The sequence below is a fragment of the Phyllobates terribilis genome, unplaced genomic scaffold (assembly GCF_046119375.1).
Source record: "Phyllobates terribilis strain yellow unplaced genomic scaffold, ASM4611937v1 Scaffold_9__5_contigs__length_417890890, whole genome shotgun sequence".
NCBI lineage: Eukaryota > Metazoa > Chordata > Amphibia > Anura > Dendrobatidae > Phyllobates > Phyllobates terribilis.
The window spans coordinates 53,310,482-53,334,460 of record NW_027362769.1 but is presented as its reverse complement, the minus strand read 5'-3'; the positions used below and the strand labels follow the sequence as shown (position 1 = coordinate 53,334,460).

Sequence of the window (23,979 nt, the reverse complement as noted above, 5' to 3'; positions counted from 1 at the left end):
GAAAATATGTCTTATATTCTAGGTTCTTCAAAGTAGCCACCTTTTGCTTTGATGACTTCATTGCACATTCTTGGCATTCTCTTGATGAGCTTCAAGAGGTAGTCACCGGAAATGGTTTTCACTTCACAGGTGTGCCCTGTCAGGTTTAATAAGTGGGATTTCTTGCCTTATAAAAGGGGTTGGGACCATCAGTTGTGTTGTGCAGAAGTCTGGTGGATATACAGCTGATAGTCCTACTGAATAGACTGTTAGAATTTGTATTATGGCAAGAAAAAAGCAGCTAAGTAAAAAAAAATGAGTATCCATCATTACTTTAAGAAATGAAGGTCAGTCAGTGCGAAAAATTGGGCAAACTTTGAAAGTGTCCCCAAGTGCAGTTGCAAAAACCATCAAGCGCTACAAAGAAACTGGCTCACATGAGGACCGCCCCAGGAAAGGAAGACCAAGAGTCACCTCTGCTTCTGAGGATAAGTTTATCTGAGTCACCAGCCTCAGAAATCGCAGGTTAACAGCAGCTCAGATTAGAGACCAGGTCAATGCCACACAGAGTTCTAGCAGCAGACACATCTCTTCAACAACTGTTAAGAGGAGACTTTGTGCAGCAGGCCTTCATGGTAAAATAGCTGCTAGGAAACCACTGCTAAGGACAGGCAACAAGCAGAAGAGACTTGTTTGGGCTAAAGAACACAAGGAATGGACATTATACCAGTGGAAATCTGTGCTTTGGTCTGATGAGTCCAAATTTGAGATCTTTGGTTCCAACCACCGTGTCTTTGTGCGACGCAGAAAAGGTGAACGGATGGACTCTACATGCCTGGTTCCCACCGTGAAGCATAGAAGAGGAGGTGTGATGGTGTGGGGGTGCTTTGCTGGTGACACTGTTGGGGATTTATTCAAAATTGAAGGCATACTGAACCAGCATGGCTGCCACAGCATCTTGCAGCAGCATGCTATTCCATCCGGTTTGCGTTTAGTTGGACCATCATTTATTTTTCAACAGGACAATAACCCCAAACATACCTCCAGGCTGTGTAAGGGCTATTTGACCAAGAAGGAGAGTGATTGGGTGCTACGCCAGATGACCTGGCCTCCACAGTCACCAGACCTGAACCAAATCGAGATGGTTTGGGGTAAGCTGGACCGCAGAGTGAAGGCAAAAGGGCCAACAAGTGCTAAGCATCTCTGGGAACTCCTTCAAGATTGTTGGAAGACCATTTCCGGTGACTACCTCTTGAAGCTCATCAAGAGAATGCCAAGAGTGTGCAAAGCAGTCTTCAAAGCAAAAGGTGGCTACTTTGAAGAACCTAGAATATAAGACATATTTTCAGTTGTTTCACACTTTTTTGTTAAATATATCATTCCACATGTGTTAATTCATAGTTTTGATGCCTTCACTGTGAATGTACAATTTTCATAGTCATGAAAATACAGAAAAATCTTTAAATGAGAAGGTGTGTCCAAACTTTTGGTCTGTACTGTATATATTTTACCTTCACAGACCCCCCTAAAATCAATTATTTGCTTTTAATATCAATATGCTAAAAATCAGAGGGGGAGAAGGAATTGACCCTATGTTAAGACTATTCTGGAACCCTACGATGTGGCGGGCACCCCGTCCCTTTTAGACAGACCCACCGACATTTCCTAAATCTAACTCAAACGAAGACCTACTGGAGACCCTAAAAGATCTAGTGACTTGGTAATCGAGGGCCACCCCTAACACAGAAATATGGATATCAACTTTACAAACTCATTTACTTCCGGTAATCTCTCTGGTGCAACACCTTTGTTGTAAGGGGAACTGTTTGTTCATAGGCCTCTTCATTAGATTCTTCAGACAAGACGCTGACAGGTACTGCTGCATCTACTGTTTTGGCAATTAACCTCTTGACACAGGGAATCACACAGATCAGCAATACACTAATTAGAATTATCACACTTAGTAAAATAATTCTCCCTTGGATTAACCAACTCTTCCAATCTCTCATTCAAGAAAAACATTTATCCCAGGGATCAGTCACACCTTAATTCCTTTCCAGTTCTTCCCTTAAATCTGTCAATTTTTTGAGAGCCTTAGCAACTTTCCCTGTGGGGCCGGTATTGTCTGGGATATAAGTACAACAATGCTCACCTATCATTTTGCATACCCCTCCTTTTTCTGCAAGTAACTTATCCAGAGCTATTCTGTTTTAGAAGGCCATGGTAGAAGTGGGTGCTAGTTAGTCAGCTATCCCTTGTAAGGGCATCTTTGGTGAAATTGACAAATCTTTGTTGGTTATAATATATGTAATTTATCCAATCTACGTTCTTGTTAACGGTTATTATGGGTATTATTGACTCAAATCCTACCTTCACTTGGTCTCGGGCCTTGAATTCATCTGGCACCCCCGTAGGCACTCCGAGAACATCAATATATATATGTGGGTGTTAAATAATACTCTTTTCTGTATTAGGCATCGAGCCATAGAAAGGATTCCCTCTATTCTCCGGACATCCTCTTCTGAAATGACCTGGTTGGTTACAATGGTGACAGATTGGTTTCCTTAGTCTTAAATTCGGTCCTCTGTACATTTGTGGAGGACCCATCCATTGTGAGGGTGAGCGGTATAGTTGTTGTGGGTATCCTGGGGGATATGGCAACTGTTCTTGTTGATTATCTGCAGGTTGATAGACTGCTAGAGCAGCTGGAGCAGGAACAGGAGTCGGTGTAGGTGCTGGAGTAGGCTCTGGAGCAGGCCTTGGAGCAGCATTCAATTGTTTCTCTATAGCTTTAGCAATAAGAAATACCTTTCGCGGGAACATGTCCACATATTCTGGTTTGGAGTCCGTAAGCTTCGCTGAGATTTCCTCTCTGAGTCCCCTAACAAATGAAGTGACTAGCAGATTCTGTTGGATCCTCTGACCTTCATTGAACCTTTGATCCTTGAACAGAATATGGATGCTGGTGTAAAATTTTTCGACATTCTCCCCTGATTCTTGAGTACAGTCCGATACACTAGTAGATGAGTCTGTGAGCCGCTCCTTGGCCCATTGCTGAAGTTGTTGACAAAAAAGCTCCTCCTGATTGGTAAGTCTCCTTGTCTGTCACTTGGCTGTCATTCAGAGCTACTTGAATTATTGGCCAGAAGGCATCTCCCGCTTTAATGCTAGTGATTTCATGAAGATCTTTCCAAGTGGCTTTATAAGTTTGTTGAATTTGTTGATTCTTCTGTAGAACGCCATAGGGTGTCTGTCTGGGTCAGGTAGTTGACCAATCACTTGATTAACTTGTGAGGGTGTGAATGCCACATATCTATTATGGTGATCTGGCACTGGAGATTCTGACTGAGAAGATGTTGAGGGAGATATTGGCAACACACCAACAGGAGGTGGGCTTGTTTGTCTAGGAAATAGTTCATATGAGTTATTTTCTGAGGTCATCTGGCGGCTGAGTGGGTCTGATCTAGCTGTGGCACTTTCCACAGCTCAGGTGAGAATTTGAGATTTATGATAGTCATTGCTGATTAGTCTTATCTCCTCCAATGTAGTTATTCCTCTATACTCCTGTATAGCTTGGACTATTGCTTGGGCACAGGCTTGCATAGGAAATCCATACATTCCAGAACTTATAGCAGGAAGAGCGATAGAAGTAAGGTTCCTTGTTCCAGCATAGTTCAGAATATTGTTGAATGTAGCTCTAAGTTGTGACACACACTGATCATGATGATCTTCATCATACACTGGACCTACTGCATGAATGATAAGCCTGCATGGTAATCTCCCTGGTCTGGTGGCTACCAGGTCTGTTGCCTCGACCGGTCCTGAAGAATGTACAATGATGTTACAGTCTGTCTTCTTGAATAGCATTACCTCCGGCTTGCACAATAGTCTTAGCAACTCCTCCCCTATGTTGTAATCTAGGGTTTGCTGCATTAACTATAGCATCCACCCGCTGTGTTACCAGATCCCCCAGACCTGCTGTTAGTACCGTTGATGACTTCCAAATCATTTTTTCTGTCCATGGTTTCCACACCTGTGGGTATTCTTCATCTGAAAGGGTGGCACGGGAATTCTCCCGATCCAGAGTGAATTCTGATATTGGTGTACGAAATGTCACATGAGCCGGTTTACTTTCTGGATCGCTTATTGGTGTGGACGGTGATGGTGGTGGTGCTGCCGCCTCTTCATCCCACGGCTCCTCCGGTTCAATAGTATTTCTCCTTCGGTTAAGTGCCTGCCGGAACTCCGGACTATTAAATAGAGTCTCGGCACTAGGTAAATGAGGATAGAGAGGGACATAGTCTTTTGGGACATAGTACGCACCATCCGGAGTGACAACCGGACACACTGTTATAGGAGTAAATGTTGCGGTTGATGTTCTGGGTGTAGTGTGTATTGCGGCCTGTATTCTGGGTGCGCCAATATGGCCGCCACCGGAAGGAAGCACACTACAGGAAGGGTGCTTGCCACTGGGTGGGAGCACACCCACTGACATCTGGTCAGAGGCCTGAGGTAATGCAATAGGTGTAGTAACATGGCCGCTGCAGTAAGGGTTGGAACTTTGGGAGGACATAGGTATAACGGATGAGGATGGGGCACTAGGAGTGGCTTTGGTAGTAGCGATGGGTGGGGCTCTTGGACTTGGCCCATGACATGCAACACAATAATCTGCTGACAATGGATTCTGCTGGCCACAATTAGAACACACCCAACAATTCATTGCGCCGCCATTATAGGGCGGTGGCGGAGTCATCTCTCTAACATAGAAATAACCAGTTATGTTCCCTTTGTTATCCCTATCCACAATTTCCACAAACCCTTCTTTCGATAAACTCAGCACAATCTTTTTCCACATGTATGCACTTTGTAACAACCCATTATCTTCTAGTTTTCCCCTGTACTCACAAACTGCTGCATTCAACATCTCATACTGTAATCTACTCCCCAGGTACAACCCACACAATGACATTACTTTTTTGGTTTTCTCTACATATTTCCTTCCTTCTCTTCTAGCAACTATATCTTTGGGGTCCTGTCACTCCTGATCGAAGGACCCCAGCGACACAAACAATGTCTTTAGTTTTTCCATGATTTTGGCTCCAGGTGTTCCGTCCCCTTAGACTTATGATCAGACCAGGCAGCTGATACACAAGTAGAATGGTAACAGGTCCCTACACTCCCTACCAAGCACTGAATTTATTCTTTTATGACTTAATGAATCCTTGAACACCCCGTGCACCCGCGTCCTATTGACGTCTTAATATAAGGCTTAACGATGCAGTTGGCTCCCCGCGTATTCCACTTCTTAATAGAGGATTGTTTGACCCCGCGTGTCCGTGCCCTTATGGTGTCTTAATACATGACTTATCAGCAACTTCACTCCCCGCGTGTCCCACGACTTAATACACGACTTAATAGAGGATTGGTTGGCCCCACGTGCCCGCGCCCTAATGGCGTCTTAATATACGACTTATCAGCAACGTCACTTCCCGCGTGCCCGCGTTATAAACAAATAAATTTTCCTAAATTCTCAAGTGTACACTTGTACGCCCCTGTGTACAAAGATCGTTCTAATGGGATGGAACACCTCAGAAACCACAGAGCAGCAGTTAGCCAGGAGCGAATACACACCAGAGTTCTTGGAATCACACAGCGGGGACCCGCCCAGTCACACAGGGCTGTCCCTAAGGGCCAATCTAGACACCACAAACTCACCAGACCTCTCAAAATACGAATAAGCACTACGGATTCATTAAATCTGCAGACTTACCGTATTCAGTGATGAGAGTTGATCAGGCTCTCGCTTTGAGCAGTCCCGGCTTGTCCGTAGGTGGTCTGGTGATCAGCACCCTAAGACCTAGAGTCTTATCGAGAGCGATCCAAGTTACGGCACCATTTGTGGAGGTTTCACCAATTTAAGATACACCAGGTAACTGCTCTCCTCCAAATTAAAGATGTCCGAGTGCATGCAAAGAAGATAATTAACCAAATTTGCTAATCTGCTTGAAAAACTTCACTCAGAGACTGAACCATGCAAAATGGCTTACTTTATTACGTAGACATGGGGTTATATAGTATTCTACTCCTATGTGGGATTAGTAAAATTCATTGCTCTTTCTGATAACTTGGCACACTGCAATTTGCTCATACATGTATCTCTTGGCCTCAGTAACGCCTTAGGAATTCTGATGGGAGGGGTGAAGTCATCTCTCAGCCCCATCTTTGCCAACTCGACATGAATCTCTCTGTTATCAGCCATGCACATGCATACGTCATTCCCAGGAAATCATGTAGTTGTTCATGTCTACAATAAGAATAGAAACTGTTAGCTATATATTCATTAACTATTAACATAATCCATGTGCATATACAGTACACATAGATTATTCCATCATCTCTATATTAATTCACACTGATTAGGTAATCTATTAAAAGAAACAAATTGATTTTCTATAATAAATATAGTTTACCTTGACAATCTATAATATAACCGGGGATGCGTGTCTTTGTATGAAGCCTTTATAGACTGCGCATGTGCGACGCGCAGTCTAGCTCCAGACAGAAGCACGCATCCAGCCGTTACAGGTAAGAGGAGGGTGTATGGCGCCGGAGATCGCGGTACGCGTAGACACTGAACGTATACTGCGATCTCCAGCGCCATACTTACATACTTACCTGACCGGGAGGAGTATTGCCGCGGCGCCTCTCTTCGCCAGAGACCAGGACAGGAGTGAGGCGTTGGATCGGCGCATGTTCATAGCGCTATCCGGCGCCATTTTACTGAAGACACATTTGCACTCCTCGCCCAGCCTCCGGCAGAATTGGACAAAGCAGCGCTGAAGCACAGAGAAGAAAGGTGAGTATAACTTTATTTTTTTTTGTATGTGTGTACAGCGTGAAAGGGATGAGAGGGCCACACATACCAGGATTGTGGGGTGAGGGGGCCACACATACCAGGATTGTGGGATGAGGCGGCCACACATACCAGGATTGTGGGATGAGGGGACCATGTATACCAGGATTGTGGGGTGAGGGGACCATGCCTACCAGGATTGCGGGGTGAGGGGACCATGCATACCAGGATTGCGGGGTGAGGGGACCATGCATACCAGGATTGCGAGGTGAGGGGACCATGCATACCAGGATTGGGGGGTGAGGGGACCATGCATACCAGAACTGCGCGGTGAGGGGACCATGCATACCATTATTGGGGGATGAGGGGACCATGCATACCAAGATTGCGGGGTGAGGGGACCATGCATACCAGGATTGCGGGGAGAGGGGACCATGCATACCAGGATTGTGGGGTGTAGGGTACCACACATACCAGGATTGCAAAGAGAGGGGACCGTGCATACCAGGATTGGGGGGTGAGGGGACCACGCATACCAGGATTGGGGGGTGTGGGGACCATGCATACCAGGATTGCGGGGTGAGGGGACCATGCATACCAGGATTGCGGGGTTGGGGGTACCATGCATACCAGGATTAGGGGGTGAGGGGACCATGCATACCAGGATTGCGGTGTGAGGGGACCATGCATACCAGTATTGGGGGGTGAGGGGTACTACACATACCAGGATTGGGGAGTGAGGAGACCATGCATACCAGGATGAGGGGTACCACACATACCATTATTGGGGGATGAGGGGACCACACATACCAGGATTGCGGGGTGAAGGGACCATGCATACCAGGATTGGGGGGGTGAGGTGACCTTGAATAGCAGGATTGGGGGGTGAGGGGACCACTCATACCAGGATTGGGGTGTGTGGGGACCATGCATACCAGGATTGGGGTAAGGGGACCATGCATACCAGGATTGTGGGGTTGGGGGTACCATGCATACCAGGATTGGGGGGTGAGGGGACCATGCATACCAGGATTGCGGTGTCAGGGGACCATGCATACCAGGATTGGGGGGTGAGGGGTACCACACATACCAGGATTGGGGAGTGACGGGACCATGCATACCAGGATGAGGGGTACCACACATACCATTATTGGGGGATGAGGGGACCATGCATACCAAGATTGGGGGGTGAGGGGACCATGCATACCAGGATTGGGGGGTGAGGGGTACCACACATACCAGGATTGTGGGGTAAGGGGACCACGCATACCAGGATAAGGGGTACCACACATACCATTATTGGGGGATGAGGGGACCATGCATACCAAGATTGGGGGGTGAGGGGACCATGCATACCAGGATTGGGGGGTGAGGGGTACCACACATACCAGGATTGCGGGGTGAGGAGACCATGCATACCAGGATTGGGGGGTGAGGGTACCTTGCATACCAGGATTGGGGGGTGAGGGGACCATGCATACCAGGATTGAGGGGTGAGGGGACCATGCATACCAGGATTGGGCGGTAAGGGGTACCACACATACCAGAATTGAGGGGTAAGGGGACCATGCATACCAGGATGAGGGATACCACACATACCATTATTAGGGGATGAGGGGACCATGCATACCAGAATTGAGGGTGAGGGGACCATGCGTACTAGGATTGGGGGGTGAGGGGACCATGCACACCAGGATTGGGGGTGAGGGGTACCATGCCTACCAGGATTGGGGGTGAGGGGTACAACACATACCAGGATTGTGGGGTAAGGGGACCATGCATACCAGGATTGCGGGGTGAGGGGACCATGCATATCAGGATTGGGGGGTGAGGGGTACGACACATACCAGGATTGCGGTGTGAGGGGACCATGCATACCAGTATTGGGGGGTGAGGGGTACTACACATACCAGGATTGGGGAGTGAGGAGACCATGCATACCAGGATGAGGGGTACCACACATACCATTATTGGGGGATGAGGGGACCACACATACCAGGATTGCGGGGTGAAGGGACCATGCATACCAGGATTGGGAGGGTGAGGTGACCTTGAATAGCAGGATTGGGGGGTGAGGGGACCACTCATACCAGGATTGGGGTGTGTGGGGACCATGCATACCAGGATTGGGGTAAGGGGACCATGCATACCAGGATTGTGGGGTTGGGGGTACCATGCATACCAGGATTGGGGGGTGAGGGGACCATGCATACCAGGATTGCGGTGTCAGGGGACCATACATACCAGGATTGGGGGGTGAGGGGTACCACACATACCCGGATTGGGGAGTGAGGGGACCATGCATACCAGGATGAGGGGTACCACACATACCATTATTGGGGGATGAGGGGACCATGCATACCAAGATTGGTGGGTGAGGGGACCATGCATACCAGGATTGGGGGTGAGGGGTACCACACATACCAGGATTGTGGGGTAAGGGGACCACGCATACCAGGATAAGGGGTACCACACATACCATTATTGGGGGATGAGGGGACCATGCATACCAAGATTGGGGGGAGAGGGGACCATGCATACCAGGATTGGGGGGTGAGGGGTACCACACATACCAGGATTGTGGGGTGAGGAGACCATGCATACCAGGATTGGGGGGTGAGGGTACCTTGCATACCAGGATTGGGGGGTGAGGGGACCATGCATACCAGGATTGAGGGGTGAGGGGACCATGCATACCAGGATTGGGGGGTAAGGGGTACCACACATACCAGAATTGAGGGGTGAGGGGACCATGCATACCAAGATTGGGGGGTGAGGGGACCATGCATACCAGGATTGGGGGGTGAGGGGTACCACACATACCAGGATTGCGGGGTGAGGAGACCATGCATACCAGGATTGGGGGGTGAGGGTACCTTGCATACCAGGATTGGGGGGTGAGGGGACCATGCATACCAGGATTGAGGGGTGAGGGGACCATGCATACCAGGATTGGGGGGTAAGGGGTACCACACATACCAGAATTGAGGGGTGAGGGGACCATGCATACCAAGATTGGGGGGTGAGGGGACCATGCATACCAGGATTGGGGGGTGAGGGGTACCACACATACCAGGATTGCGGGGTGAGGAGACCATGCATACCAGGATTGCGGGGTGAGGAGACCATGCATACCAGGATTGGGGGGTGAGGGTACCTTGCATACCAGGATTGGGGGGTGAGAGGACCATGCATACCAGGATTGAGGGGTGAGGGGACCATGCATACCAGGATTGGGGGATAAGGGGTACCACACATACCAGAATTGAGGGGTGAGGGGACCACACATACCATTATTGGGGGATGAGGGGACCATGCATACCAAGATTGGGGGGTGAGGGGACCATGCATACCAGGATTGGGGGGTGAGGGGTACCACACATACCAGGATTGCGGGGTGAGGAGACCATGCATACCAGGATTGGGGGGTGAGGGTACCTTGCATACCAGGATTGGGGGGTGAGGGGACCATGCATACCAGGATTGGGGGTGAGGGGTACCATGCCTACCAGGATTGGGGGTGAGGGGTACAACACATACCAGGATTGTGGGGTAAGGGGACCATGCATACCAGGATTGCGGGGTGAGGGGACCATGCATACCAGGATTGGGGGGTGAGGGGTGCAACACATACCAGGATTGTGGGGTGAGGGGACCATGCATACCAGGATTGGGGGGTGAGGGTACCTTTCATACCAGGATTGGGGAGTGAGGGGACCACGCATACCAGGATTGGAGGGTGAGGGGACCATGCATACCAGGATTGTGGGGTGAGGGGACCATGCATACCAGGATTGGGGGGTGAGGGGTACCACACATACCAGGATTGAGTGGTGAGGAGACCATGCATACCAGGATGAGGGATACCACACATACCATTATTGGGGGATGAGGGGACCATGCATACCAAGATTGGGGGGTGAGGGGACCATGCATACCAGGATTGGGGGGGTGAGGGGACCTTGAATACCGGGATTGGGGGGTGAGGGGATCACTCATACCAGGATTGGGGTGTGTGGGGACCATGCATACCAGGATTGGGGTGAGGGGACTATGCATACCAGGATTGTGGGGTTGGGGGTACCATGCATACCAGGATTGGGGGGTGAGGGGACCATGCATACCAGGATTGCGGTGTCAGGGGACCATGCATACCAGGATTGGAGGGTGAGGGGTACCACACATACCAAGATTGGGGAGTGAGGGGACCATGCATACCAAGATTGGGGGGTGAGGGGACCATGCATACCAGGATTGGGGGGTGAGGGGTACCACACATACCAGGATTGCGGGGTGAGGAGACCATGCACACCAGGATTGGGGGTGAGGGGTGCAATGCATACCAGGATTGGGGGTGAGGGGTACCATGCCTACCAGGATTGGGGGTGAGTGGTACCACACATACCAGGATTGAGTGGTGAGGGGACCATGCATACCAGGATGAGGGATACCACACATACCATTATTGGGGGATGAGGGGACCATGCACACCAGGATTGGGGGGGTGAGGGGTGCCATGCATACCGGAATTGGGGATGAGGGGTGCCATACATACCGGGATTAGGGTTGACGGGTGCCATGCATTCAAGGATTGGGGATGAGGGAGCCATGCATACCAGGATTGGGGATGAGGGGACCATGCATACCAGGATTGCGGGGTGAGGGGACCATGCATACCAGGATTGGGGGGTGAGGGGTACCACACATACCAGGATTGGGGGGTGAGGGGACCATGCATACCAGGATGAGGAATACCACACATACCATTATTGGGGGATGAGGGGACCATGCATACCAGGATTGGGGGGTGAGGGGACCATGCATACCAGGATTAGGGGGTGAGGGGACCATGCGTACCAGGATTGGGGGGTGAGGGGACCATGCACACCAGGATTGGGGGGTGAGGGGTGCCATGCATACCAGGATTGGGGGTGAGGGGTACCATGCATACCAGGATTGGGGGGTGAGGGGTAGCACACATAGCAGGATTGTGGCGTAAGGGGACCATGCATACCAGGATTGCGGGGTGAGGGGACCATGCATACCAGGATTGGGGGGTGAGGGGTACGGCACATACCAGGATTGCAGGGTGAGGGGACCATGCATACCAGGATTGGGGGGGTGAGGGTACCTTACATACCAGTATTGAGGGGTGAGGGGACCACGCATACCAGGATTGGGGGTGAGGGGACCATGCATATCAGGATTGTGGGGTGAGGGGACCATGCATACCAGGATTGGGGGGTGAGGGGTACCACACATACCAGGATTGAGGGGTGAGGGGACCATGCATAACAGGATGAGTGATACCACACATACCAATATTGGGGGATGAGGGGACCATGCATACCAGGATTGGGGGTGAGGGGACCATGCATACCAGGATTAGGGGGTGAGGGGACTATGCGTACCAGGATTGGGGGGTGAGGGGACCATGCACACCAGGATTGGGGGGTGAGGGGTGCCTTGCATACCAGGATTGGGGGTGAGGGGTACCATGCATACCAGGATTAGGGGTGAGGGGTGTCATGCGTACCAGGATTGGGGGTGAGGGGTGCGATGCATACCGGGATTGGGGATGAGGGGTGCCATACATACCGGGATTGGGGATGAGTGGTGCCATGCATACCAGGATTGGGGATGAGGGAGCCATGCATACCAGGATTGGGGATGAGGGGACCATGCATACCAGGATTGCGGGGTGAGGGGACCATGTATACCAGGACCGGGGGGTGAGGGGTACCACACATACCAGGATTGGGGGGTGGGGGTTAACACACATACCAGGATTGGGGGGTGAGGGGACCATGCATACCAGGATGAGGGATACCACACATACCATTATTGGGGGATGAGGGGACCATGCATACCAGGATTGGGAGGTGAGGGGACCATGCATACTAGTATTGGGGGTGAGGGGACCATGCATACCAGGATAGGGGGGTGAGGGGACCATGCATACCAGGATTGTGGGGTGAGGGGTGCCATGCATACGAGGATTGGGGGTGAGGGGTGCCATGCATACCAGGATTGGGGATGAGGAGTGCCATCCTTACCGGGATTGGGTTTGAGGGGTGCCATGCATACCAGGATTGGGGGTGAAGGGACCATGCATACCGGGATTGAGGGTGAGGGGTGCCATGCATACCAGGATTGGGGGTGAGAGGTGCCATGCATACCAGGATTGGGGGTGAGGGGTGCCATGCATACCAGGATAGGGATGAGGGGTGTCCTGCATACCAGGATGGGGATGAGGGGTGCCATGCATACCAGGATAGGATGGTGGGGACAGGATGGGGGCAGCACAAATACCAGGAGGGGGTGGCACATACCAGCATGGGAGACCATATACCAATAAAAATGCTTGCCACTCAGGCGTAGAACGGGTTCAATAGCTAGTACTATATATAGGGACGGTTGTAGGTGGCCTGCTGCTGATTTCTAGTGCAGTAAAAATGAACAAAAAACATTATAATTGCAATTCAAATGCAGCAGGAAAATTGCAAGCTACATCATATCACTGATCAGTCACATTGGCACTGCTAATGGCACCTCTGCTATTGATCTCTCCCTCTATGAATTGAATCTCTGTATTATTCACAAACTACTACACTCATTTTATTTAAAACTGCAGTTGTACAACATATTACCACTTGGAGTATTGGTCCAGTGTTTTATGGCTTTCTTTTCCTACCTCTGGTGCTGAGCTGTGAGCTCTGACATCCTCTCACTTAAAACGGCTGCTGAATTTCCTGCCTCTACTTTTCTACAGGCTATGATGCTTCCTCCTGATTGGCTGTGCTACACCATGTGATGTGATAGCTACAAGGCATTATGATGAAACTTGTACTAATCGCACCTAAAGTCATGTGAACCTTCTGTCACTGATGCAATCTTCTGCAATATGTAAAATGGCAGTTGCCATTTTTTTGGCAATTCGCAACAATCAAATCATAAATTGTTTGATTTTTCCAGAACCTGCAAATGTTGTGAAATTCAATATGAATTCAATTCACATTTGATCATCCATAGCCCCCTATTCCTGTGGTTAATGTTACACGCACGACGCTAGGTTCAGATAGGGCGAGACGGGTTTCATGAATTCGTTGGAATCCTGGGGAACCGTTACTCAGGATGACCATAGGCTGCAGCTTCTCTCAGGCACACGATAAATTCAGTTGCTGACCAGACACATCTGACAAGAGTCTTTTTCAACAGTTTAATAGTGGAATTTAATCTGAAGCACGGCCAGTGCAATTCAGGGATATTACAGCAACGATCTTCATAACAGTACAGTCTCATAAAGCAGGCACAGTAACGTCAGTATCTTCAGTAGCATAATTCAGCACATATTAGATCTCTTGGAAGCACTCCTCTATGCATAAACAGCAGGCTTTTCCTTCACAAGGACTCACTAGTACACAGCATTCTTTATCCATGAGCATGGAGATGGAGGGGAGGAGGGTTCGATGAGGGAGATGATCTCTGTGACACAATTCCTTCCAGTCCTTATCTTCCTGCCCAATGATAGACTTCCTGAACTAACAGTGCAGGGCATCTGACCTGTGTTGAGCTTCCCCCTGGACTTGAATTCTGTTCTCTTTCTTGCACTTCTGTGAGATACAGATCACACACACCACTTCTCCCTTTGGCTGCAGCCAGAATAGTAAATAAGTTCCCCACAATCCCCCTGGGGCTCTGCTAACCACTCCCTCTCTCTTGTGACTGTGTTGTGTTAACCCCTCTAGTTGCTGGATGCTTCTGAAGCACAACATATCCTGTCTCCTGTGACTGTGTTAACTCTTATAGTTGCTGGATGATTTTGAAGCAACAGCACTACTTCTACATGTCACACTCTTCCCTCCTTTTTGAATGTCGTCCTCGACATTCGTCTTAATTGGTCAATCTGACCAATTCTGAGACAGTGGTGAAAGCTTAGTAACTATATATATAAATTTGTCATTGTCAAATTGGTATAACATTTATAAACATTGATAACAACTTATTCTTACGACCTTTTTCTTGTAGGACTCCTGCAAGAAATAAACAATTAACACAATTAAAACAATCAGCATCTCTTCCGCTGGAGCTTTTTGTACGTCTTCAACCAGCTCTCTCTCTCCACCTTTCCACCAGGTAACATTGTCCATACTGTCTCTCCGTGGTGAATACCACTCAAGTGGGCTTACCTGGACCGCAGGCAGAGATACCTGTTTCCAGTCGACAGTCCTTGGTACTTGACTCGGGTCACCAAGTGTCTCATACGTCAGCATCACGGTCCATCACAACCGTGACCATTGGCATTCCTTGGCATAATGTCCTTCCTCACCACATCTTAGACAGTGGACACACACCGTACTCTGATTTGATGAACGGCACACTTCACAAGCCAGATATCTTCTGTTGGAACCCACTCCTAGGTCTGAGGGATACAGGTTCTGGCCTGGAATGAATCAACTTTTTCACCTCAAGCAACTCGGCTCGCAGTTCTCCTATTACTTCCTCCCAGTCAGCGCTGGCGGTCCTCTCTTTTGTTGGTGCTTTAAGGTTCCCTCTCGGAGGTGGCACTGGAGGGTCTCCATGATTATCCTCAGACTGGCCACCAGGGGTCTCCAACTTCAGCTGACTCATTTTGGTGATTTTAGGAGCAGAGCCTTTCTTTAACTTTTGTTCGCTCTCGGACTCCAAACTAGCTGCCTCATTCATTTTTTCAATTAGGACTTCGTCCAGAATGCCAGGATCTTCTAGGTACTGTTTCAGCAGCAACTTGATGTCTTTGCTGATTAACCCCGTTTCCAATGATCTCAAGAAGTTCTTCTGGACTAGTTCAGCATCAAACCTCTCCTCCGCTTCTACATCTCTGGATGCAAACAACAGTCTATCCTTCAGTTCAATTGTTCTGAACAAGAAACTTTGGGGTAATTCATTATTTTTCTGTGAGAGGTTAATGAGTCGGTGGAACAATTCTGAAGTACTCTCTTCTTTATAGTGCCCTTTTAAAATCATCTTCAGCTGTTGCAAGGTCAATTGACTCTTTATTTCTAGCATACTACGGAGGTTCAGTCCTGGGCTGATTGCTTTCACCACCCCCTCAATGATCTCATCTGGCTGGTAGCCTTGCTGTAATCCTGCATCGATCTGGTGCAACAAGTACATATAAGACAGTTTCTCTTTCTGTTCACACTCTCCAATCTGTCCCAGGATCTTGAATTCTTTCCTTATTGTGATTTGTGGTATTAGAGAGGACTGTCTTCCTGATTTATCTAACCCGAGCAGGTTAAGGGTTCTGTCTGAGTCTGTCAACCGTTCAGAGGTTTTGGTCGATTCCTGCAGAGCTGTTGTTAGGACTTTGAGTTGTTCTTTCAATTCTTGTAGTTCAATCGGATGGAGATTCCCGCTTTTGGTAATTGGCGCCGCCCCTCCATCCTCCAACTTCAACCTGGTTAGAAACTGTGTTAGCTCCTGGAGGAACGTCTCCATGACGTCTTCCGCTTCTTTCTCCCCCAGCACATCCATTTTTGCATTAATGGCAGCTAAGAGTTGCCTGCGGTTGTGTGCTTTAAAAATCTGTTCTTCGGACATCTTTATATGTTTTGCTACTGTTCTCAATTCTTCACAGGTTAACTGAAGAAACAGCTCACGAATTCTGTCCATTTGTATTTCCACATCCATTGCTGCTAGTGAGTTTTCTTTAGGGCTGCTCCCTTTTAACTGGTGTAGCAGAGTTGAGTTGAGGTGATGTGCTGCTGTGTTTTTCCAGACACTTTTCCTCTTCTCCCTCTACACGCTAATTCCCGCTCAGGACTCTCCGTACGGGCCACCAATGTTACACACACGACGCTAGGTTCAGATAGGGCGAGACGGGTTTCATGAATTCGTTGGAATCCTGGGGGAACCGTTATTCAGGGCAACCATAGGCTGCCGCTTCTCTCAGGCACACGATAGATTCAATTGCTGACCAGACACATCTGACAAGAGTATTTTTCAACAGTTTAATAGTGGAATTTAATCTGAAGCACGGCCAGTGCAATTCAGGGATATTACAGCAACAATCTTCATTACAGTACAGTCTCATATAGCAGGCACAGTAACATCAGTCTCTTCAGTAGCATAATTCAGCACATATTAGATCTCTTGGCATCACACTTCTATGCATAAACAGCAGGCTTTTCCTTCACAAGGACACACTACTACACAACATTCTTTATCCAGGAGCATGGAGATGGAGGGGGGAGGGTTCAATGAGGGAGATGATCTCTGTGACACAATTCCTTCCAATCCTTATCTTCCTGCCCGATGATAGACTTCCTGAACTAACAGTGCAGGGTATCTGACCTGTGTTGAGCTTCACTCTGGACTTGAATCCTGTTCTCTTTCCTGCACTTCTGTGAGATGCAGATCACACACACCACTTCTCCCTTTGGCTGCAGCCAGAATAGTAAACAAGTTCCCCACAATCCCCCTGGGGCTCTGCTAACCACTCCCTCTCTCTTGTGACTGTGTTAACCCCTCTAGTTGCTGCATGCTTCTGAAGCATAACACTTCCTGTCTCCTGTGACTGTGTTAACTCTTATAGTTGCTGGATGCTTTTGAAGCAACAGCACCACTTCTGCATGTCACATTAACTATATCTCTGCTGCAAGCTCTTGATTGCATATACATTTTCACTATTCCTTAGGTGAACTGTGTTCCTGCTGCAAATTTTTTGATTGCAAATAACTGCCCTTCAACTGAGTTTACTGCATTCAGCTTTTCCTATGCATCTCCCATCCTGCATTTTTTTGTTCTCACTAATCATTGACTTTTTCTGCTGCATCATTGCTCCTGACCTGTGCTGCTCACTCCAACCTACAACTTAGAGAATACACCTAACCAATTAATATACACACAAGCTCAAGCTGTATCAGCTCAGCTTTTAAGGAAGAGACATAAAACTATGACTAAAAATTAATTGTTTATTTCAAGTCTTAAAACCAACAATAACAAAAATTAAAAAGCTGAGACCTTCCGGTTCCATCTATCGAATATTACATGAAATATAAATAAAGAACACAGCTCGGTCACAGACCTGAGTGAGGTTCCCAAAGTAGCATAAATATACAGAGCCCCATAATATACCTCATAAACCAAATGGATATGTCAGCAAAGAGATCTCCAAAACGGAAAAAGGAGAGTGACTCTTGCTAATGTGTCCAAATGAATCTAATTATCCCCCAAATAAATATATAAAGTGCAAAGTGCATGTATGGACAAAATCTCTGTATTATATAGGGACAATAAGGTGCACTATAGAAAACAATGGGTCAATGAGGGCTATGCATAAATACTTACATGAGAAGGACTGGTATAATAGGTATGATGGGTATGGAACCTGCCCCGACGACGCCGTTTCGCAAGTGCGTCTTCCAAGGGGGCGTGTATACATGTACACAGTGTCCCGTTTATATGTGATGGCAGTCAGCTGATTAGGATCAAGAATCATTGGTGCAGTGGTACGGCTCGTGCGCTCATTACTAGAACTTCCGTTTATTAGTGAAAGTAACTTCCGGGGTATAGCGCTTGGCACGCATATCTAAGATCAAGAATCATTGGTGGAGTGGTACGGCGCGTGCGTTCATTACTAGGACTTCCGCTTATATTAAAAGTGACTTCCGGGGTATAGTGCTTGGCACGCATGCGGTGGAACGCATGACGTGTCTATTGCACATAACCGAAAGTCAGACGGGTCCGTTCATGCGCAAGCGCGCTTTCCATGGTAGGATCCCCCTATAGAGGTGGCATAGTTTGAACGGGGCGTGTCGCAAGACAAAAGTATGTAGATATAATAGATAAAAAAAGGAGGAAGTAAAAAATAAAATATGCAAGTGACGTTAAGTGTATAAAAACTGGTTTGATGTGGGATGCCCCCAATATAGTAAAAAATGGTGATAGAGGTTATTCTTGAAAAGGTAACAATTAATTCTCAATTTACAAAATCTACTTAATAACACCAAGGTATACATATAGTCTTTAAGAATCATAAATATATTAAACACCAATGTATAAATATATTACAGATATATAAAACCAATGCCCAGTGCTAAATTACTGTATAAAAAACAGACTAAGTGACAATGTGTTATAGTAAAGTGACATGCAGTGTGAGGTGAAAAACTATATAAATGTATTGTATTCAATGGGATGTTAACCCACCTAACTAGTAAATTACTGGTGTACCCATATGACATACTGTGTATAAAATAAAAATATATGCTATAAATTCAATAAAGGATGCACAAAAAAAAAAAAAAAAAGAAATGGAAAATAAGAAAGTGATGAAAGCCGGAACATGATCCGGCGGTGTTAGGTAATAATGTGCACCGATAAATACCCATATCATTAAGTAATCCAAAATACTGATACATAAATAACATGTAAATTATGAATTATAAAGTCCATATATTATGCTTCATACTTTCTTGCACTTTCTCATGTTGAAGACAGTCCGACTCAAAATGAAAACACACCAGCCGCCTTGCTGCACCTCCACACGCTATCCCCAAAGGATCCATTCAAGAAACATGATCACAGCGAGAGACCGCCAACAGGTACTAAATATAAATAAATAAATTAAAACCACATAAAAACAGACACAATAAAATGATACCTCGCTAGGTAGAGTAAATGATTAAAACGAACAGTATATGATATTATATTAAGCCGATAAACAGACGGAATAATGTGAAAGAAGGTGAAGATGTTGCCCATAGAACCAGTATATTATAGAAAGGCCGAAAAACCAAATTGTTCATTTAAGCCCTGAGGTGAAACCGTACCCAATCTAAAGATCCACTTGCTTTCTAATCTCGCCAGGGCCTGACCCAAATCACCACCCCTACTCCCCATATCGATCTGATCAATGCCTCTAATTTTCAGCCCTTTAGGGTCACTGTTGTGGTAAATTTTAAAATGTCTAGGGAGGGTTCTCAAACCAGCCACCTCCTCCATGTGGATAGATTTCTCAATATCCAACACATGTTCCCGGGTCCTTACCTTTAATTCCCGAGTAGTGAGACCAATGTAGATTTTATTGCATGGGCACTCAGCATAATAGATGACGCCTTTGGAGTCACAAGAGAGGGTTTTTCTAATTTCATAGGTCCTACTGTTATCGTAATTAGAAAATTCCGTACTATTGATCATATTTTTACAGGCCTTACACCTGTCACATTTGGCGAAACCAAACCTCTTCCTACCGGATATAGTGGCAAATTGGTCCCTCTCATAGTAGCTATGTACCAAGGAATCTTTAAGATTCCTTGATCGTCTTGCTACCATAATGGGCTTTGAAGGTAGAATTTTTCGTAGGATGGGATCGGTAAGAAGTACATCCCAATGTTTTTTCAAAATGTCCGTAAGCTCCGGCCATTGGACATTGTAATCGGATATAAATCTAACTGCGTGTTGGTCACCCATCTTTTTGTCATTCATACCAAACAATAGTTGTTCTCTGTTAGAGTTTGCTGCTTTCCTGTGTCCAGCTTTAATAATCCTATGGCTATAGCCACGGTCCTTAAAACGTCTAGTGAGGTTCTGAGAGTGTTGAAAAAAGGACTCATTGTCAGAGCATATCCTTCTCAATCTAAGAAACTGTCCAGTCGGGATGCCCCTGATTGTGGATGGGAGATGAGAGGAAGTACTGTGCAGCAGGGAGTTGGTCGCAGTATCTTTTCTATAGACATCAGTCATAATGTGGCCGTTACCAGTGGTCCACATGTGTAGGTCCAAAAAATTGACCTCCATACCCTTCTGGAATGTAAGCTTGATGTTTAAGTCATTCCTATTCAGCTGTTGTATAAATCTTTCCAGCTGCACAGCAGTACCCTCCCAGATGAACCAGATGTCATCGATGAACCTCATCCACCCCTGTACGAGGTGGATGTCATCGATGACATCCCCCTGGAAGAGGTACCTTTCCCATGCTCCCAAAAATAAGTTGGCATAAGAAGGAGCACAGGAGGCACCCATGGCAGTCCCCTGTTTCTGTAGAAAAATTTGTTTGTTAAAGATGAAAACATTGTGCTCTAAGACAAATCTCAATAATGTCACAATCAACTTGGTAGTAGGTTCCTCTATGCTACTTTCCTCCAAAAAGAGTGTTACAGCCCTGAGGCCATCCTCATGCCTGATAGAGGAGTATAGGGCCTCCACATCAGCTGTAACCATCACTGATCCAGGTTCCATTTGTATTGAGTTTACTCTCCTCAAGGCTTCAGTGGTATCTTTAATAAAAGAGGGAAGATTGCGTACCAGAGGCTGTAAATAGAATTCTATTATGGTACAGATACTCTCGCAGAGATTCCCATTCCCAGAAATTATCGGTCTTCCAGGGGGGTCAATTTGATCTTTATGTAATTTGGGCAATAGGGACAGGGCTGCCAATTTAGGTCGAGTTTTTTTCACTAAATCTACCAATCTTTTAGGAATGATATTGGCTTCAAATGCTCTTTCGAGAATTGTAACCAGCTGAGACTGAAATTGGGTCAATCGGTTGTACGTCAATTTTTGATAACACCCAGGATAGTTTAGTATTTTGTGCGCCTGTTTCTCATAAAGGTGGATCGGCCAAATGACCAAGTTACCACCCTTATCAGCTGGCTTTATGACAACATTAGGTAGCTTTCTTAAATGTTCAAGAGCAATTTCTCTTCCTGGTTTAAGTTCAGCCTATTCTTGGGGCTATGTGGAAGTTTTTCTATCTCAGCAGTGACCATTTTGGTAAAGATGTCAACCGCTGAGCAAGTTGACAAAGGGGGAAAAGTTTTAGGTTTCCTTAATAGATGCACAGGGAACCTACCTCCACTACTTGATTCATTTTCTGCCTCCAAGTCCTCCAAATCCTTAAGAGCCCTTTTTTCCATGTCAGTGGGAAAAAGGGAGTCCAATTCAGGTTTGAAGTGAAGTTTTTGTAAAAGAATTTTCCTTGAAAATAGGTGTAGGTCTTTCACCTAACCTAACCAATTAAGCCAAGTCTCCTGCGCTGTCACTTAATAAGTGATCGTTCATGTACTTACCATGAACTTATGCACAAGCGATGAATATGAAGTGTACCATTTCATTCTTTGTTTTGTCACCTTTTTGTTGTAATATATAAAGGAAGTGAAGTGTATTAAGAAGTTTGGCTTTGTTCATCTTTTACTCTAATATGAACAAGCTAAAGTGGATACTCAACATAGATGTTTAATGTTCTTTAGACAGAGCAACATGGCAAACTATTAAAGTTTTTGGGTTTAAATACACAACAATTTGTATTTAATAGTTACATAAAGAAACGAAAAACGAAACGAAAAACATACATAAAATGTGCAGAAAGTTACAAATAAAAAATTACCAATCCTACGAAAATATTCCACAGCAACGTATAAGGTTCTATATGCTTGGTTTAAAAATAATTAACTGTAATGAAAGGAGTGCATAACTTGTGCTATATAGAGCAATACAAATCACTTTTATTGATATAAAAGTTTAAAAAGTAATATAAAAACATGTACGATGTCAGACACAAAAAACTACCAGGTGAACTTAAAAACGTCCCTTGTTCCAATATCAATAACAATCACAATACAATAAATGAATTCAACCAGATTATTAATGGACAAGTAGTATACAGTATATACACACACTTGCTAACTTAGATCTCCTGATCCAATATCATTAACAATACAATCGGCAGAGTAAGATTCAATTCAGGTTCTAGATAAATAAAGTGACCAGTTGTCTATCATATAGAAAGTTTTATCTGTATCCCTAAATAAGAATAAACAAACCATATGTTTTGCCAATGACATAACAAGCGGAAAATAAAGATGCCAAAGGTTACAGTATGAGGTGTACATAACAATATATATAATGTAATAAAAAAAACAGCAATATATATGGTCTATGGGAAAAATAATAGAAAGAATATAGAAAATTAAAAAAAGGGAAAGAGCTTAAGAAAGCGATAAGCACACTTATATATAGTGTAACAATTTTATTAAATATCAAAGGACACAATGAAAACAGTTTAAAAAAAAACAAACAATTGCCTATAGCAGTTCCAGTAGTATCAAAGAGAATATATATCCAATAAAAAATGGGTCTTGGGAAATAAGATCTGGAATGATAGAAAAAATATATACCCATACCAAATGGGCATATAGTGAGTAAGAGTCAACAGTCAGTGCATGAAAATTTCAATCAATATATTGCCCATAGTAATGATCTAGGGGAGACAATGATGAATTGCCCCCAACGTGCAAATGCCCTGTATACAATGAGTACACAATATAACAAGGTATATATGAGACAAAAGAGTAATATATACGCTGACCAAAACAAAAAGGGACTCAAAACAGGTCCATAATGTGGAATCTAATTGTCAAAAGTCATAGTCATAGCTGTAGGACCCTTGCTTCGTTAGGACATATTTTCAGAGTCCAGATGAAGTGGCGAATGGAACGCATTGTCTTACTTGTCTTATGCATTGCTACAGCCCCTTTCAAATTAATAATGGGCAGATGGATGAGGATATGTATGCCATGTTTCCACTCCACTCTATGGATAGATAAAATTTTAATAGGAAACATGGCAGTAATATCTCCCACCTGAGCGAAGATATCACAGAAGTTGGAGATCCCATTATTTTCTATAAAGAATAGCCACATCCCTGATCAGCCCTGCTTTAGTCACTGGAGAGGAGGTATTTGGGTGTGTCTTGTGTTAATGAAAGCAAATACCAAACTATGACCTTTGTCAGTCCTGGGAGACACAGTGTACTGTGGTTCTGTCCCTTACCCCCCAAAAAAGGAAGAGCTCCCCTTCAGAGAAGCCAGAGCCAACCCTGCGACATCAGGTTTAGTACATTTCTTCAGTTCATGCTTTTTATCTTGTGTAATTGTATTGTTTTGTTCCATTTTGTAAAATTGTTGGATATTTTTATAAAAACTGCCTACTTTTCATATTAAATATATTCAATTTAATAGCTCCGTTCCTCTTGCTTTATAAACTGCACAGGTGTAATGGGTGTCTAATTGGCCTGTATAAACGATTGGTGGTGGAAGCTAGTTCCTTTTGCTATTGTGGAATTGGCAGTAACCGTTGGGTGTGTATATACTAAACCTTCACTG

General features: G+C 45.9%; 1 long non-coding RNA gene across 1 annotated transcript in view; it reads right to left on the bottom strand.

Annotated features, from left to right (window-relative positions):
• Positions 1-6,009: 6,009 nt before the first annotated feature.
• Positions 6,010-23,979, bottom strand: part of LOC141161542 (uncharacterized) — a 118,614-nt gene continuing 100,644 nt past the window's right edge. Inside the window, exons 2-3 of the long non-coding RNA XR_012250640.1 lie at positions 19,287-19,422; positions 6,010-6,283 (exon numbers count right to left, since the gene is read on the bottom strand). This is a non-coding gene — a long non-coding RNA (uncharacterized lncRNA). The remainder of the gene's footprint in view (positions 6,284-19,286; positions 19,423-23,979) is intronic.